At 48.2% G+C, this 20774-nt stretch overlaps 1 protein-coding gene across 2 annotated transcripts in view; it reads right to left on the bottom strand.

Annotated features, from left to right (window-relative positions):
• Window positions 1-20774, bottom strand: part of LOC147117873 (cadherin-6-like) — a 280439-nt gene that overhangs the window by 185849 nt on the left and 73816 nt on the right. The window contains exon 1 of one of the 2 annotated variants that reach the window (XM_085989255.1): window positions 12539-12629. The exons of the other annotated variant lie outside the window; for it this stretch is intronic. The gene's annotated coding sequence lies outside the window, so the exon portion shown is untranslated. Of the gene's footprint in view, window positions 1-12538; window positions 12630-20774 lie in introns of those variants that run through there. 2 annotated transcript variants of the gene reach the window in all.

Raw genomic sequence — 20774 nt, 5'->3', positions numbered from 1 at the left:
GTGATTGGCCCCGTTGCCAGTGGAGATGCCGACCCTGTTCTGGGCACCAATGGTAAGGACATCACCTTTTGGACCTCTCTGGTCCCACTTGCGCATCAGATCTACATCCTTTGCCACTGTCCGACCAATGCGCTGAATGCCACCACTCATGCCTCCCTCGCTGATGCCCTCTCCTCAATCTAAAGCTACTCTTGTCCCTTCCTGCTTTCAGATGGTGAGGAGGAGGTCCCTGAAGCTGCCACTGACAGCCTCTCGGAAGAGGAGGAGGAGGAAGAGGAAGAGGAAGAGGAAGGCGGCCTATCAGGGGAACCCTCACCCGCGCCAGGGGATGCCAATGTAGGGGACACGTCTTCCCTGGAGGAGAGCGTGGGGGAAGTGTCGGAGGGGAGTGTCGCTCCTGGGACCAGTGGCGTGCAGCAACGCAGGGGGTGTGCGGTTGCTCAGCGGCCTTCTTCCCAGAGGGGTGTAGTTGCTGGGCCCAGTGGCATCCAGCAACGCGGGAAGGGTCGGCCAGCTCGGCGGCCTTCTCCCCAGAGGGAGAGTCCGGCCTCCAGTCCGCCGACGGTCAACTCCGAGGAGCTGCGCCTCCTCGATCAAATGTCCGTGGACTCGGAGCGCCGGCACACCGAGCTCATGGGGGTTGTGGCACGGATGCCTGAGGCCATCGAGTCCCTGGCTCATAGTGTGGCCGAGTTCGGGGCCTCACAGGCCAGGAGTTTGGAGCTATTCGGAGCAGCACAGGACGCGAGTCGTGCCGAATTTGTGGCAGCACAGGCAGCGAGTGGGCAGCTGATCAGTGGTGCCGTGCAGTCACTGGCTGGTCTGATGCGGTCACAGACCAGGGCAGCACGGGCACTCACTGCTGCCACACTCGCTGCGTCAGCCAGGCATCGCCAGGACACCCGCCGCGCTGTAGCAGCACAGCGGTCTGTCGTTCGGCACATGGCAGCGCATGCTGCAGGGCGGGCCCGGGCGAGTGCCAGTGTGTCACTTGACCAGCGGCGGCCTGCCATACGCCAGCTTGCCCCCATTCCTCCAGCCGCCACTGTCACTCCCCCAGTGGAGCTGCCACGAGATGCTGGTCCGACTGATGCTGGCCAGCCACAGCTGCAGCATTCACCAGCCGGCCCCTCGAGGCCCAGACCTCGTCTAGGCCGACCCCCAAGGGCATCTGCCGTGACGACATGTGCCCCTCAGGAGCCTTCCCCCAGCCTTGCTGCAGCCACTGGCCACGGTTTGAGGAGGAGCAGCAGGGCGGCCAGGGGCCGCCAAAGGCTGGACAAGGAATCGCCCTCGCGGGCCACAAAGTAGAGGGTGTGGACAGATGTTTGTTTATATTGGGATGGTTGTCTTGTTTCTGGGGATGGTTGTCTTGTTTCTGGGGATGGTTGTTTTGTTTCTGGGGATGGTTGTTCTGTTAAGGCCGAGGATGAAGGCCATTTTTGTTCAAATGTTTTGTTATTCCTCCCCAGGTTGTGGGAGTCAGTCATGTGTGTGACTGTTTTTTGGGGGGTGTTGTCTGTTTTTGGGTTTCATGTGGGAAGGGCCCTGAGTTTGTTCAATAAAGCATTTTATTTATTCATATTGTCCATGTTTGATCTTTGAAGTGTTTGTTGCCTTAAGCGGCTGAGGGCTTGCGGAGCGGCTGCATTCATGTTCTTTCATTGGCACAAGCCATTCCCTGACAGGGGGCCTAGAAGTGACGTTCAATAAGCCGCCGACGGGCGGCCTTTGTGCCTCCCTCCTGGCCTGGTACTCCTCCTCCTCCTCCTCCTCATGCTCCTCCTCCTGAGGTGGTGCTCCAGCGTGAGGTGGCAGTGCCCGAGTCCTGCGGATAGCCAGGTTGTGCAGCATGCAGCAAACGACCACGAACTGGGAGACTCGCTCCGGCGAATACTGCAGAGATCCGCCGGAACGATCCAGGCAGCGGAAACGTTGCTTGAGGACGCCAATTGTTTGTTCTATGATGTTCCTAGTCGCTTGATGGCTCTCGTTGTATGCCTCTTCAGCAGGGGTCCTGGGCGCGCGGAGCGGGGTCATGAGCCAGGTACACAAAGGATAGCCTTTGTCCCCGATAAGCCATCCTCTTGGGTGAGGCTGTGCCTGGAAGATATCAGCCACAGTAGTCTGTCGCAGGATAAAGGCATCGTGGCTGCTGCCTGGAAAGCGGGCATTGACAGCTAGGATGCGCTGCCTGTGGTCACACATCAGCTGTACATTGAGGGAATGGTAGCCCTTCCGGTTGCGGTAATCCTCGGGATGGTCCACAGGTGCCCGCAAAGCCACATGCGTGCAGTCAATGGCGCCCTGCGCCATGGGGAAGTCCGCGATTCTTGCAAATCCCACTGCACGCTGCTGCTGCCTCTCCAGGGTCATGGGGAAGGAGATGAATTGGCGTCTCCTTCTGAAAAGGGCATTGGTGACCTGGTGGATGCAGCAATGGACGGTGAACTGGGATATGTTAGCAATGTCCCCAGCAGCTGATTGGAAGGAGCCGGTGGCGTAGAAGTTCAGAGCCACCGTCACCTTCACTTCCACCGACAGAGACGTCCTGCAACTCAGCTGTGGACGCAGATCTCTGTGAAGCAGATGGCAGATCTCTGCAACCACCTCTCTTCTGAATCGCAGCCTTCTAACGCATCGCGCGCCAGTCATGTTGAGATACGAGACCTGCTGGCGGTATTGCCTGAGTGGGTAAGGCCCACGTTGCCGACGCCTGTTGCCCCCTCTGTGTCTAGCCAGGGCTGCCCCTCTAACCCAGCGTCTGCGAGCCCTTCCGACATAATCCTGAAACTCAGCATTGGCACCCCATGCAACCCCCATAATATGCTGGCAAACAATGAGATATCAGTGAAGGCAAATTGCCAAGCTCTGGCCTGAAGCCAACAATACCTGTCCTAGTGTTGGCCCAAAGCAGTAAGCTCCCTTCCTTGGTTTTTTTCAAAAAATCCGTTGCACAGGAGTGATTGCTGCAAAATGGCAGCCCTTTATAGTGCAGGGTAAGTGCCCTTTAATTTGCGCTCCCCGCGGCCTGCTTCGGCTGTGTACCGTTCCACTCCACAGTCGTTAGGGCCGCCCGGCGCACAATGGGCCGGCGCGACTGAAGTTCCGGTTTGCGGCGCACAAAGGGCGTTGCACAAGGAAATGACGTCATAATCTGCGCGCGCAGCAGGGCGCGCGCAAAGACTTTGCGCCGGCGCTAAATGTCTACTGAAGTTGGGGCGAGGCGCAGATCGCGCTGCGCCCGGGCGCTAAGCGCCTAGCGCTCGAGATCTACTCCTCCTAAGGCGCTAACGGCTGGCGCACGCTACTGAATTTCTAGGCCTGACAGTCTTACTTCTAACCTGAGTCCTTCTCCACAGACACAGTTAGAAATCTCTCCTGCACAGTAAGCTGAAGGCTGTCACTTTTGACAGTTCGCAGCCACCCTGCTTTCTGTGCCGGTGAGATGAGGGACTCCCGAGACCTAAAGGAAGGAAGGCTGAAAAGGTAAGAAAAGGTCATTCAAACTTCTTTAATCACTTTAGACACACCAAACACACTTACCTTTGCACTCATGCACACATCACTCACCTGAACACCGACATCTCGACCCCTCCAAGTCCTTCAACCCGACGGCCCGCCTCCTCTAACTTGGCGTGGTTTGGAGCCGTCGGGAATCCCACACTTCAACCTTTAAAATAGGGATTAGGCTAAAAACTGCCTGTTAACTACCTGTTAACAGGCAGTTAATTGGCACTAATCCCCTTCCCGCCTCGGGGAGGCGGGTCCCAGTGCGGGGCGGGTACCCGCCTCCTTTGAAACTGGCATGGAGGCGGGTTTGGGTGCGGGATGGGGTCGGGACCCCCAATTTCGGGATTATAACCTCCCCCCCCCACGCCTCCACGGCCCAATGAAAATCCTGCCCATTGATCGAGATTGATTGCTGCGATTAATCAATAACTCCATTATCGTTGGACCGTGCGACTACCAGGAGGGAAGGCGAACTAGAGGGGACCTTGGTCCTTTTTCTGCGTTCCTATTGTTTTAAAATAGCACACAGCGGATTTTTATGTGGAGGCAATAAACAGTGCATGATCAAAGGGAATTAAACTCCTTAGTGAATGCATATACCGAGGCCACAACTGACAGGCCCGACTCCAAATAAAGATCTCAGGTATTATTCTTTTTGACTGCCACAGGTTTTAAATGAAACCTTTGTCCGATTCAATTTCACACATTTTTTTTTCCATTTGCAAGCTTTCATGCTGGAAAATGTCACAACGTATTCCTTCAAATGTGTTCCATAATTGGGCTGGGCCTTTCTCAAGGAACTGGTGGCACTGGATCCCCGGGTGATACGGCACTTATGCAACTCAAGTGTCTGCAAACTTCGACAAAACCCAATTCTAAAAGTGCGCTGTAATTGCTTCACTTTAGTTATCAGCCGAGAAAGCTAAACTAGGCTGTGTTATTTCCGACCAATTTTGACAACAGCTTGGCTGCCGAATGACCGCGAGCTACGTCAAGCTCCGGCTTGCCCGCATCCGAGATCGCTGGGTAATAACTCGAAAGACGCGCACGGCGTCAACGCGTTGTTCCATGGTGCACCCTCACGCATGTCATCTGCAGCTGCTCAAGTTGTAGAATATTTATGCAACTGATCTAAAGTAAGAACTTTTTGCGTGCAGTGCAACGGGGCCAGCCGTGGCTCAGTGGGTAGCGCGCTCGCCTCTGCGTCAGAATGGTTGTGGGTTCCGTAGTCCCCACTCCAGAGACTTGAGCAACAAACATCGAGGCTCACACTACCAATGGAGCGCCGCACTGTCCGGAGGGTGCCGTCTTTCGGATGAGACCTTAAACCGGAGGCCCCTGTCTGCTCTCTCAGGTGGACGTGAAAGATCCCACGGCACGATATCGAGGAAGAGCAAAGGGAGTTCTCCCTGCTGTCCTGGGGCCAATATTTATCCCTCAATCAACATCACTGATTATCTGGTCATTATCCCATTGCTGTTTGTGGGCGCTTGCTGTGATTGGGCAATCTCAATCAGATGATACCCCCAATAGGTCAAAAGGCAATACTGCACCACATTTACTGCTTCTGTTGCCTCTCTTCTATTAAAGTACTTGCAACTTATGTTGGGTTGATTGAAGCCACCAATTATTACATTACTTTCTTTAATTATCCTTAGCTCACTGTTCTAATGTGTCATCATCTTTACCCTGCCCAAGGGCTCTCAAGTAAGACCCCTGTTGTTAATCCTTCATCTCTGTGCTGAAGTTAGACTATTTCATTTTGTTTTTCCCTTGGGGATATCTATTCAGCGCAAATTGGCTGCTGCGTTTCCCACATTACAACAGTGACTGCACTTCATTTATGTAAAGCACTTTGGGACGTCTGGCGACCATGCAAGGCGCTATATAAATGCAAGTTCCTTCTTTTCTTGTTCTTCTTACAGGCAACCGGAAGGCAAAACATTGCAGATTTAGGACAAATTAGCCGCACGTAACTGTTTAGACTCTACATGGCCAATTGTGCAGTGGTTCACGTCTTCGGCGGTGGCATTAACTTGCCGGGCAGGACATGTGGAAGTCAAGTCGGTCCACCGTGTGCCGCCTGACAACTTCCATCTGGGCCGGCTCGGGGATGGGAAACTGTTGCTGAAAACGGGCAAGTGCTTCATTTAACTATTATAATTGAAAATAAGCAAATGCACAATCTCTAAGGATTCATGCCATTCATGCTGGCCACTTAAAACATGCGCTGCAGGCAAGAATGTTCAATGCTGACAGAAATCAGCATTTACTCGGAGAGCCTGGGAGCTGGGGGCCGAGCCGTGAGAAGCACTTCATCAATGCAAGTCTTTCTGGTTTTTTTTCTTTCTACTCAGAAGTTCACCAGGCTCTTCTGATAGGTTTCTTTTCAAGGGTGTAAAATATGGCTATTTAAGCCACAAAAAAAGCAGCTCTCCGATAGCCCAGTGGATAAATACACCGTCAGATGGAGAATTAAGCTAACCAAACCAAAACATCCCAAGTTTGAGGCTCGTCCTACCTGACTACAGCAGGGGCAGCAGTTGGCAGGATAATTAGCTAGAATGCCTAGGAACATAGGAACAGGAGTTAGGCCATTCAGCCCCTCGAGCCTGTTCCACCATTCAATTAGATCATGGCTGATCTGTACCTCAATTCCCATTTACCCGCCCACGGACTAGACAAGGGCAAGAGAAAGAATTAGCCAGGGCTCTTGCCAGCCATTGACTCCTGCTACAATGTGTAAGAGCATGGACACTCAGAGGGAACGTGATGGGGATTGGCTGTGACGCTCTCCCTGACTGAATGTCTTTCCACTGCTTAGTATCTGGGCTCACACATGAAGGATGTCCACTCGCGCTAAGTATTGGAGCGTTGTCGTGTTCCTGTGGAGCGCTACCCCGGCAAGAAGCCAATGTCATTCAGAGAGGAGGCAAGCAAACGGGACAATAAAACTTTTTCATCCAAGCAATCATTTGGATATACTGGCACAATTTTTTTTTAAACAAATACTGTATACAGTTAAACCGCATTAACACAAACTTCTGGGAATGATCTAAAAGTGAAGAGGAAGCGTTCCTCTGGTTACCGTCTGTCTATTGACTACATGGTGCGCATTGTGGGACTATCTCCTCAGACTGCTGTTTCCAGCAAAATTGTAGACGGGTTCTATTAAGAACATAAGAAATAGGAGCAGGAGTTGGCCATACGGCCCTTCGAGCCATTCAATAAGATCATGGCTGGTCTTCTACCTCAATTCTGCCTTCCCACACTATCCCCATATCCCATAATTCCCTTAGTTGCCAAAATTTATCGACCTCTGTCTTGAATATACTCAACGACTGAGCCTCCACAGCCCTCTGGGGTAGAGAATTCCAAAGATTCAAAACCCTCTGAGTGAAGAAATTTCTCCTCATCTCAGTCCTAAATGTCCGACCCCTTATTCTGAGACTGTGACCCCATGTTCTGGACACCCCAGCCAGGGAAACATTTTCTCAGCATCAACCCTGTCAAACCCCTTAAGAATTTTATATGTTTCAATGAGATCACCTCTCATTCTTCTAAACTCTAGGGAATACAGGCCTAGTCTACTCATTCTCTCCTCATAGGACAACCCTTAGTAGAGGGGTCAATAACCAGGGAGCATAGTTTCAAGATAAGGGGCAGGAGGTTTAGAGGGGATTTGAGGAAAAACTTTTTCACCCAGAGGGTGGCTGGAATCTGGAACTCACTGCCTGAAAGGGTGGTAGAGGCAGGAACCCTCACAACATTCAAGAAGCATTTAGATGAGCACTTGAAACGCCATAGCATACAAGGCTACGGACCAAGTGCTGGAAAATGGGATTAGAATAGACAGGGCTTGATGGCCGGCGCAGACATGATGGGCCGAAGGGCCTCTTTCTGTGCCGTATAACTCTATGACTCTATTAGGGGGAAAAATTCGGTTGGTTGCACCACCCATTAGCGCCTAAAGAGGTCGAGAAGTGGGGCGCTAACCAACTAGCACCCGGGTGCAGCAAACCCTGCGTCTCTTCCCAAATTGAGCGGACATTTAGCGCTGGCGCTAAACCGTAGCGCCCGCTCACCAGCACACGCAGATCATGACGTCATTCCAGAGTGCAACGCCCTTGGGGCACCCCGGTCCGGAAATTCAGTGGCGCCCCTTGCCTTACCGCCTGGTGCTAGCAACAACTGGTTGAGGGGACCGTTATGCTGTCTGAAAGGGACAAGGGGAGCGCTATTTAAAGGGGAACACCTCCTGCCTTTTTTTGAAGGTGACATTTTTGCACCACACATTGTGAGAGAGAGACAGACTTCTGGAGAGATTCCACGCTGTGTGAAGGAGTATTGCAGGTTGGTTTTGATTTGCCCTTGTATCGAATTAGAAGAGACTGTGGGGGCTGCACTCTGAGATCTTTCTCTGGTTCTTTCCATTGTTCTTTCCAGCAGATTTGATGTACAGGTCTCTCCAGGCTGAGATTCAGGCCGAGATTCAAGGCTGCAATGAGCAGGATGTGGATGGAGAGCAAGGCAAGATCAACCCTCCCCTTTAAGAAAAAAACAGAAAATGCAGGAGAAACTCAGCAGGTCAAGCAGCATCTCTGAAGAGAGAAACAGATTTAACGTTTCAGGTCAATGACCATTCGTCAGAACTCCCCTTTAAGAATTGAATGGTGCCAGTGTGTCTGTGTTCCATTGCTGACTGAAATCACATGAGCTTCGCCAGTACTGTGAGGTAGCACCTCGCTCCGCTGGGTTAGCGCCTTAAGACTGTCGTGCAGCACCTGATTTAGCGCCGCAATCACCCTCAGGGGCGCAGGTACCCAATTTCGCAGGAGGTGGCGATAATTTGCGCCTGGCGCTAAACTTTGCGCACCGCCAATACTAGCGCCCCAAACGGGGCGATACCGAATTTCGCCCATGACTCTAATCCCCCTCATCCCAGGAACCAGTCTAGTGAACCTTCGCTGCACTCCCTCTAAGGTCAGTATGTCTTTCCTTAGGTAAGGAGACCAGAACTGTACACAATACTCCAGGTGTGGCCTCACCAATGCTCTGTATAATTGTAGTAAGACTTCTTTACTCTTATACTCTAATCCCTTTGTAACAAAAGCTAACATACCATTTGCTTTCTTAATAGCTTGCTGTACCTGCATGTTAGCTCTCTGTGATTCATGCACAAGAACACCCAGGTCCCTCTGAGTGCAAACATTTCCCAGTCTCTCAGCATTCAAAAAATATTCTGCTTTTTTGTTTTTCCTACCAAAGTGGATAACTTCATATTTCCCCACATTGTATTCCATTTGCCATGTTCTTGTCCACTCAGTCAACTGTCTATATCTCTCTTTGCATCCTCCTCACAGCTTACATTCCCACCCAGCTTTGCATCATCAGCAAACTTGGATATGTTACACTCAGTCCCTTAATCTAAGTCATCATTAATATAAATTGAAAATAGCTCAGGCCCAAGCACTGATTCCTGCGGTAGTTACAACTTGCCAACCTGAAAAGTCCCGTTCATTCCTACTCTCTGTTTTCTGTGCATTAACCAATCCTCAATCCATGCTAGTATATTACCCCCAATCCCATGAGTCCTAATTTTGTGTAATAACCTCTTGTGTAGCACCTTATCGAATGCTTTTCGAAAATCCAAATACACCACATCCACTGGTTCCCCCTTATCCATCCTACTAGTTACATCTTCAAAAAACTCCTAACAGTTTTGTCAAACACGATTTCCCTTTCGTAAAGCCATGTTGACTCTGCCTAATCATATTATGATTTTCTAAGTGTCCTGTTACCACGTCCCTAACAATAGATTCTGGCATTAAATTGCATTTGCATTTTCACAAGAAACTGCAAAGTTAGGAAATCTTGCTGCCACGTTTCAGGTGTCACTAATTCGTAGTAACCTGCGGAATAACTTCCCCCGGGAGTTAATTTATGAAGACTTGAGCATTTCTGCTGACTAGAGCGGGACATCAGTTACGTTTCTTACAAGAAGGTTGGAACACTGCAGGCATTAGTCACTATCACAGTGGCCAAATGGCTGCTTCTTGGTCAGAATGATACTGCCGATGGCACACTGTCATCTCAGAAGGGAAGTCACCAGACCTATAACCACAGCAAAAAAAGAAAGACTTGCATTTCTATAGCGCCTTTCACAACCTCAGGACATCCCAAAGCGCTTTACAGCCAATGAAGTACTTTTTGAAGTGTAGTCACTGTTATAATGTAGGAAACGCAGCAGTAAATTTGCGCACAGCAAGCTCCCACAAATAGTAATGTGATAATGACCAGATAATCTGTTTTAGTGATGTTGATTGAGGGATAACTATTGGCCCCAGGACCACAGGGAGAACTCCCCTGCTCTTCTTCAAAATAGTGCCGCGGAATCTTTTACGTCCACCTGAGGGGGCAGACAGGGCCTCAGTTTAACGTCTCATCCGAAAGACGGCACCTCCGACAGTGCAGCGCTCCCTCAGCACTGCCCTGAACATTCTCGATTACATGTACTGCTAATACTTTTGAGTTAAACTTAATATTAGCTGACGTCAAATGAATAAAAACCATATTGTCATAGTTTACAGTGCAGCTGTTGAGCAATCTGCTACAGGGCCAACTCTCCCAGGCAACCAAAAATGACAGCTTCTTGGCCTGGGAGTTTTCGGGGCAAGTTGTTCCAAGAACTGAATGTGCTTGGGAAAAGAAAATGACTGATACCACGACAATGTCTCTTTAAACATAAAAATAAGGGGAAAAAGCAATCTCTCTGGACAAGTCGCCACATCTGTCACTCGCAATTCATTTTCAATATACGAGCGACGGCCCCCGTCACCGTGACAACCTGGAGACTGAAAGCATTCAGAGGGATCTGGAGGAATTAATTGGATGGGCCGAGGAATGGCAGATGGAATCTGAAGTGAATCAATGCAAGCTAATGCATATTGATACAGGGAAAATAAAATATGTGTGCACAATGACTGTATGTCCATTAGTAAAGGCAGAAAGAAGATGGATAGGGATGCAATTATTGATCATTCATTAAGAGTAGCCAGGCTAATCAAACCTTTGGATGCATTTTATTTTAGCTTCAGACATACTACTTTAACTCTCTGTCACTTGTAGATAACAACAACAACTTGTATTTATATAGCATCTTTAACATAGTAAAGCATCCCAAGGTGCTTCACGGGAGTATTATAAGACAAATAAAATTTGGTTGCATAGTGGTTTTGTTTACTGGACTAGTAATCCAGAGGCCGAATAATCCGGAGAAGTGAGTACAAATCCCACCACGGCAGCTGTGGAATTTAAATTCAGTTAATAAAATAAATCTGGAATTTAAAAAAAAAAGCTAGTATCAGTAATGGTGACCATGAAACAATCGGATTGTCGTAAAAACCCATCTCGTTCGCCAATGTTCTATAGGGAAGGAAATCTGCAGTCCTTACCCGGTCTGGCCTATATGTGACTCCAGACCCACAACAGTGTGGTTGACTCTTAACTGCCCCACTGAAATGGCCCAGCGAGCCCCTCAGTTGTAAGAAATCGCTACGACTAAGTCAGCACTGTGGGAGCACCTTCACCACACGGACTCCAGCGGTTCAAGAAGGCGGCTCACCACCACCTTCTCAAGGGCAATTCGGGATGGGCAATAAATGCCGGCCATGCCAGCGACGCCCACATCCCGTGAACGAATAAATTAAAAAAACCTCAAGAAAGGATATTAAAACATATGAGAGGGTTCCGAGAATAGTGACAAGATTTGCTCTGGGAGACAACATTCAGGATATGAGGAGAGGTTTTTAAGAGTTTTTAAGACTTGAATTGCAGAAGAATGATTAAGAGAACATGGTCCAGGTTGTTGAAATTAATAGATAATACAGAAGTAAGTGGATTGCTTGACTTAAGCTGTACTTAGGAACATGGGAAGAGGAGGGGGCCATTTAGCCCCTTGAGCCTGCTCTGCCATTCAATGAGATCCTGGCTGATCTGCGACCTAACTCCATATACCCCGCCTTAGCTCCATATCCCTTAATACCTTTGGTTAACAAAAAGCTATCAATCTCAGATTTAAAATTAACAATCGATCCAGCATCAATTGTCGTTTGCGGAAGAGAGTTCCAAACTTCTACCACCCTTTGTGTGTAGAAGTGTTTCCTAATTTCACTCCTGAAAGGTCTGGCTCTAATTTTTGGACTATATTCCCTAGTCCTAGAATCCCCAACCAGCGGAAATAGTTTCTCTCTATCTACCCTATCTGTTCCCCTTAATATCCTGAAAACTTTGATCAGATCACCCCTTAACTGTCTAAATTCTAGGGAATACAACCCTAATTTGTGTAAGCGCTCCTCGTAATTTAACCCTTGGAGTCCAGGTATCATTCTGGTAAACCTACGCTGCACTCCCTCCAAGGCCAATATATCCTTCCTAAGGTGTGGGGCCCAGAACTGCTCACAGTGCTCCAGGTGTGGTCTAACCAGGGCTTTGTACAGCTGCAGCATAACTTCTACCCCCTGTACTCTAGTCCTCGAGATATAAAGGTCAGCATTCCATTAGACTAGTTTGATTATTTTCTGTACCTGTTCATGACATTTTAATGATCTATGTACCTGGGCCCCCCCAAGTTTCTTTGGACCTCCAGTTTTTAGCCTTTCATTATTTAGAAAGTGCCCTGTTCTATCCTTTTTAGGTCGAAAGTGAAAAGTCCATTTGCCACAGTTTTGTCAATTCATTTAATCTATCAATATACCTTTTGTGATTTTATGCCTTCATCTACACAGCCAACATTGCCGCCTATCTCTGTGTCATCTATGACTGTCTGTGCCAGAACTTGCAAAAGTAGAGGACATGAACACCAAGCTAAACGGCCTCCAGAAAGGCTACAGATTAGAAGATTTTTTTCTTTCGGAATAGTGGAAATGTAGAACGGACCATCAGCAAAAGGAATTAATTCCATTTCAATTAAATTGTTTTAAAAGAATTTCATGAGTAGTGCAAGAAGAATGGGATTGTAGCTTACAAGGATAGGTGTAGATGTAGGTTGAGCTGACCGTACATCCCCATTTTCCAGAAACAGTCTCCGGGTGAGGTCTTGTGTCTCCGGGCAAACAAAGTCCCCGGTTCACGAAACCCCTCCCCCGAATAGACGAGAGCCATATTCATTGGTCCGCTGAGACGCCAATCTTTGTCACGCCTCACATCTTCTAGACCAATCAGAGCACAGCATTCGTTTGTCGGGGCGGTGCCCCTCCTGGGATTGGCTGCTGCTGTGGGCGTAGGTGGGGGGCACGAAGGCGGGGTTTCATCCGATGAAGAGGCAGCGGTTTCAGCCAATAGTGACTGGCGGGAGGGCGGGACCCTTTAACACGAGCGGGACGGGAAGAAAAATTGGCGGAGGATCCGAGGACGCGGCGAGAGCTGGTGGGGGAGTTGGTTTTATTTACCTCAGAGATCAGGGTGCTGCAAAGATCTGATCTAATCGGTTTTTTTTAATGAATAAGCTCTAAATTCTCCCACCGGGAAGAGGTTTCTGAAACCTTCTGACACGGGGTGGGCGGGGGTGGTGCAGTGTTTCACACCTTATATGAAAAATCGAAATCTGTTGGGGCCAGATTTAAAATTGAGAAATTAAAAGTTAGGGTATTCGGGGGAGGGTATAGACGGTACAGCACTATTGCAGTTGCCAGACGGGTTTGGGTTAACGTGCGTTCCTTCCGCTGTTTGCGCTTGGCTTCCGCTTGCTCCCGGCGAAGAGACTTGAGGTGTTCGGCGCCTTCCCGGATGCTTCTCCTCCACTTTGTGCGGTCTTGGGCCAGGGATTCCCAGGTGTCGGCAGGTACTCTACCCAATTCACATCAGCAGAGCTGCCAACCTGCCACTCAAGTGGCCCATGCTCCTTGAGGCAGCTCCATCACTGACTGTTTATTTTTTAACATGAGCATGCTGCCATATCACATGGGTCCTGTGCGCAGGACCAGATGGGAGTGGCATTGGGGACTTGATGCGATGATGCAAAGCTCCCGGCTGATGTTACCGAGTTGGCTATGGGCCAGGTTTGTATATGCAAAATAATTGTAAACTTTTATATTTATTAATAAAATATTGAGAGCAGACGGGGCCTCGGTTTAACGTCTCATCCGAAAGATGGCCTCTCCGACTCTTCTCTCTTAGGCAGTCCCTCGGAACCGAGGATGACTTGCTTCCACACTAGAAATGAGTTCTCAGGTGACTGATGAGTCCAATGCGGGACCTACAGTCTCTGTCACAGGTGGGGCAGACTGTGGTTGAAGGGGCGGGTGGGTTGGGGTGCTTGGGTTGATGTGCGCTCCTTGCGCTGCCTGCGCTTGGCTTCCGCTTGACATAGAACACACGCAAGATTCAACTGTTTGTTCCTGAAGAGTGTTATTTTATAAACGGTGTCTGAATGGGCTTCAATAGTGTGACGTCACAACCGCGGTAATTATAGAGTCATAACGGCACAGAAGGAAGCCATTCGGCCCATCGAGTCCGTGCTGGCTCTCTGTAGAGCAATCCAGTCAGTCCCATTCCCCCGCTCTATCCCCGTAGCCCTGCAAGTTTATTTCCCTCAAGTGCCTATCCAGTCTCCCCTTGAAAACATTGAGTGTCTCCGCTTCCACCACTTCCGTCGGCAGCGAGTTCCAGGTCATCACCACTCGCTGCGTAAAAAAGTTTTTCTGCACATCCCCCCTGTATCTCTTGTCCAAAACCTTAAATCTGTGTCCCCTAGTCCTTGTACCATCAACTAGTGGGAGCAGCCTTTCCCCGTCTAGCCTATCCAAACCCGTCATAATCTTGTACACCTCTATCAAATCACCCCTCAACCTCCTTTGCTCTAATGAAAACAAATCCAGTTTCTCCAACCTGTCCTTGTAGCTAAGATCCCCCATCCCTGGAACCATTCTGGTAAATCTCCTCTGCACCCTCTCGAGGGCCTTCACATCCTTCCTAAAGTGTGGTGACCAGAACTGGACGCAATACTCCAGTTGTGGCCTAACTAGCGCTTTATAAACGTTCAGCATAACTTCTCTACTTTTGTACTCAATACCTCTATTTATGAAGCCCAAGATCCCATATGCTTTGCTAACCACTCTCTCAATATGTCCTGCCACCTTCAGGGACCTACGCACATTAACTCCCATTTGTTTTGCATTTATATCTGAGGAACTGTTAAAATATCGGCGGCTAAAAAATGTTTTTTGCCTCACAACGCGGTGCAACCGACATTTTCCGTTCTGGCTACTCTGCTGGGCGTCTCCGGATTCGGTTTGGAAAATACGGTCACCCTACCGTAGATGACCAAATAATCGAACAATGGCTCCGACGCTACTGAGATTGTGAAATATCATTTGTGGAATGCAACTAGTTCGAATTGAATAGTGTAAGGATATAACATTATCCTATAAGATTATCATATAAGAAATGATGGCCTAGAGCTTTGCCTCGTTAACATAGAAGGGGAAAGGCCAGGGAGAGTTGCCGTACAGCTTTATTTTCTCGCTCTGCCAGCTCGGCTCAACTGGTCGCAACAGTCACCTCTGAGTCAGAAGGAGTACGGGCTCAAAAAATTAAGCACAAAATCTATGCTGACACTCCAGTCTGGTACTGAGGTGGGGTGCCTTGTCAGAGGTGCTGTCTTTCAGATGAGACACTAAACAGACGATAGCAAAATACTGCGGATGCTGGAAATCCGAAATAACAACAGAAAACGCTGGAAAAACTCAGCAGGCCAGGCAACATCCGTGGAGAGAGAAACGGAGTCAACGTTTCAGGTCGAAGACCCTTCGTCAGAACTGAGAAAAAAGCAAGAAATGAAACAGATTAAGAAGCAGGTTTGTGGGGCTGGGAAATGGGGGAGGGGATGAAAGAACAAAAGGGAAGGTCTGAGAGGTGAAGAGACTTTAAGAGATATTCAAGGCAGACTATACAGAGTCTGGCTGTTGAGGTAGATGTAGATGATGTCACGGCACTAATCGGAGAAAAGCAGGGAGCTCGCCTCGTGTTTAGGGCAATACTTTCCCCTCAATCAACACCAACAGAACCGATAACTTGGTCATTCAGTCCGTTGATGATTCTTTGGAGCTCGCTGTGTACGGACAAATTGGCAGCAGCCTTTGGGTACCTTACAACAGTGGCTGCGCTTCGAAAGTAAATTCATTGCCTGTTAAGTGGTTTGGGACATTCTGAGGATGTGTAGCGTACCGTAGAACTGCAACTTCTTTCTTATCACCTCCCGTGGGTAAAATGGATGGTGGCAAATCCCGCAGAACTCCACTCAGCTCCAATGTTGATTATGCGAGCAAAAGACTTTTTTGTAACATTCATTCTGAAGTTAAGATTTAAAAAATAAATGTTCTCAGAATACGGGCGATGCTGGCTGACATGACCATCTTTATTGCCCATTTCGAGTTGTCCTGGGAAGATGATGAGGTCCTTCTCCTTGAATGGCTGAAGACAGAAGAACATAAGAATTAGGAGCAGGAGTTGGCCATTCGGCCCCTCGAGCCTGCTCCGCCATTCAATAAGATCATGGCTGATCATCGACCTCAACTCCACTTTCCCGCCCGACCTCCATATTCCTTGATTCCCCCAGAGTGCGAAAAAGACCTTTTGGAGATGATGCTCCCATGTTAACCATAATGGAACAGTGATATATTCCTAGTCATGATGGTGTGCAACCTGAAGGTGGATGGTGTTCCCTACAACATTACAGTTTATGTCCTTGTCAACGGTAGAAGCCACTGGCGATGGAGGTGTTGTCGAAGTAACCTTGGTCAGTTGCTGGGGTGCATCCTGTAGATCGTACATACAGCAGCCACTGGTGACGAAGCGGGTGAATATTGATTCCAGGGGTGCCGACCAAGCAGACTGTTCTGTCCTGGGTGGCGTCAGCCATTCTGAATGTCGTTGCGACTACGCCCATCCTGGCGAGTGACGGCGATCCCATCTCAATCCTGACTTTAGCCTTGTGGATGGTGGAAAGGATTTGAAGGGTCAGAAGATGAGCCAGTTGTTGCAGAGTACCTCGCCTCCGCCCCGCTGCTGTAGTCCTGGCACTGAGGTGGCTGATCCAGTTAAGCTTCTGGTCAATGCTGATCCCCCAAAGTATTGATGGGAGGGGACCTGGTGGTGGTGGCGCTGCACAAGGTCGGTGGCAGCTGGCTGCGCTTTCTCTTGTTCAAGATGGTCATTAACAAGCACTTACTCCAGCTGTAAACTTGTACCATGGAATCTCAGAGTACACGGTATTATGTAAGTGAATACAGACACATTCCAAAAAAAAAGGACTTGCATTTCTACAGCGCCTTTCACAACTTCAGGACATCCCAAAGAAATTTACAGCCAATGAAGTATTTTTGAAGTGTAGTAGCTGTTGTAATGTAGGAAACGCAACAGCCAATTTCTGCACAGCAAGCTCCCACAAACAGCAATTGTGAGAATGACCAGATAATCTGTTTCAGTGATGGTGGTTGAGGGATAAATATTGGCCAGGACACCGGGGAGAACTCCCCCTGCTCTTAAACATAGAAGATAGGAGCAGGAGTAGGCCATTCGGCCCCTCGAGCCCGCTCCGCCATTTAATGAGATCATGGCTGATCATCCAAATTCAGTACCCTGTCCCTGCTTTCTCCCCATATCCCTTGATCCCTTTAGCCTCAAGAAATATATCCAACTCCTTCTTGAATATATTTAATGAATTGGCCTCAACTGCCCTGTGTGGTAGAGAATTCCACAGGTACACCACTTTCTGGGTGAAGAAATTCCTCCTCATCTCAATCCTAAATGGCTTACCCTTTATCCTTAGACTGTGACCCCTGGTTCTGGACTCCCCCGCCATCGGGAACATCTTTCCTGCATCCAGTCTGTCTAGTCCTGTAAGAATTTTATAAGTTTCAATGAGATCCCCTCTCATTCTTCTAAACTCCAGCGAGTACAAGCCCAATCGACCCAATCTCTCCTCATACGTCATTCCTGCCATCCCAGGTATCAGTCTTCGAAATAGTGGCCATGGGATCTTTTACATCCACCTGAGAGAGCAGACGGGGCCTCGGTTTAACGTCTCATCCGAAAGTCGGCACCTCCGACACTGCGGCACTCACCTGGAGTGTCAGCTTAGAATTTTGTGCTCAAGTCTCTGGAGTGGGGGCTTGAACCCACAATATTCTGACTCCGGGCTGAGGAGTGCTGCCCACTGAGCCACGGCTGACGATCCAACGTAAGAACCCTCTAGTTTAAATTTCCAATTGCAGGTATCTAACGCATATCTCCAGTGATTCTCTGAGCCAAGTTCGGTGGACTGTTAGCCATCGTTATCTGAACTTTTGTTCTGTATTTTTCTTCTAACCCCGACAGGTTCAAACTGTAAATAAAGTGCTTCGCTGATGCTTTAGCAAACTCCTCCAAATGAGTAGCTGAATCGTACAAGCCAGGAAGATTCCCCATTTGATCCCAGGACTGTGTTAAATTATGGCTTCAGGTGCCCTTGGATTATGATTTTTTTTATTCCTTCGCATGTGGGTGTCACGAGCAAGGCCAGCATTTATTTGCCTGTCCTCAATTGACCTTGAGAAGGTGGTGGTGACCTGCCTTATACAACTGAGTGACTTGCTGGGCCATTTCAGAGGACAGTTAAGAGTCAACCAACATTGCTGTGGGTCTGGAGTCACATATCGGCCAGACCGGATAAGGACAATAGATTTCCTTCCCTAAAGGACATTAATGAACCAGATGGGTTTCATGGCCACCATTACTGATACTAGCATGTATTTAATTAATAGGTTTATCTAATTAATTGAATTTAAATTAATGGTGGGATTTGAACTCACATCTCTTAGATTAGTTCAGGCCTGTGGATTACTAGTAACATAACCGCTATGCTACCGTACCCCTGGTGGGAGAATTGTCATTGTTTTTGCTCCTGATTGCTGAGCAGAAACCTCTACTAGAGCTGTGCAGGTAGGAGGGCAGAATCAGACTGAGCCCAGGTGTCCCTCATTCTCAAAGTGCCTGTCGATACTTCGTGGCAAGGCTCACACATCAATAATAGTCACTTGGGCAACATAAGAACATAAGAAACAGGAGCAGGAGTCGGCCAATCGGCCCCTTGAGCCTGCTCCGCCATTCAATAAGATCATGGCTGATCCAATCCTGGCCTCAACACCACTTTCCCGCTCTCTCCCCATACCCCTCGACTCCCTTGTAGTTCAAATGTCTGTCAATCTCCGCCTTGAATATATTCAATGACTCCGCCTCCACAGCTCTCCGGGGTAGAGAATTCCAAAGATTCACCACCCTCTGAGAGAAGAAATTCCTCCTCATCTCCGTCTTAAATGGACCACCCCTTATTCTGAAACTTTGCCCCCTAGTTCTAGATTCCCCCACGAGGGGAAACATCATCTCTGCATCCACCCTGTCAAGCCCCCTCAGAATCTTATATGTTTCAATAAGATCCCCTCTCATTCTTCTAAACTCCAATGAGTATAGGCCCAACCTGCTCAACCTTTCTTCATAAGACAACCCCTTCATCCCAGGAATCAACCTCGTGAACCTTCTCTGAACTGCCTCCAATGCAAGTATATCCCTCCTTAAATATGGAGACCACAACTGTACGCAGTACTCCAGGTGCGGTCTCACCAACGCCCTGTACAGTTGTAGCAAGACTTCCCTACTTTTATACTCCATTCCCTTTGCAATAAAGGTCAACATTCCATTAGCCTTCCTAATTACTTGCTGTACCTGCATGCTAAGTTTTTGTGTTTCATGTACGAGGACCCCCAGATCCCTCGCTACCAGCAAGCTGGCGTCTGTGGAAACTGATTCCAACAAGGGATGAACACTTTTAGGAAAGGAGGGGGTAGAAATAAAACTGGCAGGGAAAAAAAATCAGAGAGAGGAAAGTAATAGCCATCTGATTCGATCAAGACTCACTTTGGGTTCTGTCTACTCTTGGATCCATGTGATTGTAAATTGAAAGCGGCAGACGAGACGAGGACGCATCACTCCGAGTCTACATTCATGTTGACGTGATGTTCAAAAAAACATAACATTCTATGATCGACTACCATCAGTGGCCAACGAAGCATAAGCATGCGTGACATTTAGGCAGTTGTGTCGGCTAATGGAGATGATCCTGCTGCACTTTATCACTGAATATTCAGTGGCAACGTGCAGCAAGGTGACAAAGTAAAATGTGTGCCAGGAATGTGTACAGCTTTGTGTACACAATGGAGCAAACTGCGCCTGGTCTGTGGGAGGAATGAACGTCACAGAATCATACAGCATTGAAGGAGGCCATTCGGCCCATCGTGCCTGTGCCGGCCCTTTGAAAGAGCTCTCCAATTAGTCCCTCTCCCCCCCCCCTGCTCTTTCTCCCAGAGCCCTGCGGAAAATGTTTTCCTTCTAACTTGACGGGCTGTTTGGCCTGATCTAAATTTCATGCTTTGTTATGTTCTTATTACAGAGTAAGTCCGTGTGACATTTTTTTGACATTATAATTTGAATATTATTAAAGGGGCCTCATAAATCAAGGCAACGCTGGCAAAAGGAGGCACAATGTTGGGAGCATGACAAGTTTGGAACAAACAATTTAAGAAAATCTGTGCAGTACCTGATTCCTGTTGTTCGCCATTAAAAAAAAAGCATGTCTTCAGAAATTTTGTAACAATCAATCAACTTGTGACGATTCAACTCGTAGCTCACATTGTCAAAAATATCTGACACAGATTAATGTCTCTATTAATATTCAGCATCTGAAAAGGTCACAATATTTATAGTCAAATCTTACATGCACGACATCCAGGCAACAACAAAAAAAAAGAGAAATTGCTCAATCCAAGACTGGCATCTAACTAGATTGCACCACTACCGAAGCATGCTAATTGTGTAAGGAACAGAACAGGAATGGCAAAAAATGTACGTGGATTGCCAGCAATTTACTCACTTCAGGACATTAAGCCTACAGATGTAATGTCATTACAATTCACTTAGAAATGGATACAAACAAAATTAAACCCTTCCAGTTCCAAGCAACACTTTATCAACAAAAAAAAATCAAAAGATAGTTCTGCTAAAAGCATTGCTCTGTCTATCTTGTCCTGCGAGAGCTCCTTTGTCAGAGGAGCACATTAGACCCTGACTGCTGATGCAGCGCCATGCTTAATATGACTAAATATGACAGCAGATAGAGTCGCCTGACATGATTTGACAGCAAATTGGGTTAGGGAGGAAAAAGCGCAGCG

Source organism: Somniosus microcephalus, chromosome 5, assembly GCF_052327205.1.
Source record: "Somniosus microcephalus isolate GS21.2 chromosome 5, FLI_Smic_1.0, whole genome shotgun sequence".
Classification (NCBI taxonomy): domain Eukaryota; kingdom Metazoa; phylum Chordata; class Chondrichthyes; order Squaliformes; family Somniosidae; genus Somniosus; species Somniosus microcephalus.
Note: the sequence above shows the minus strand (reverse complement) of the source record. Positions and strands in the feature narration are given on the sequence as shown.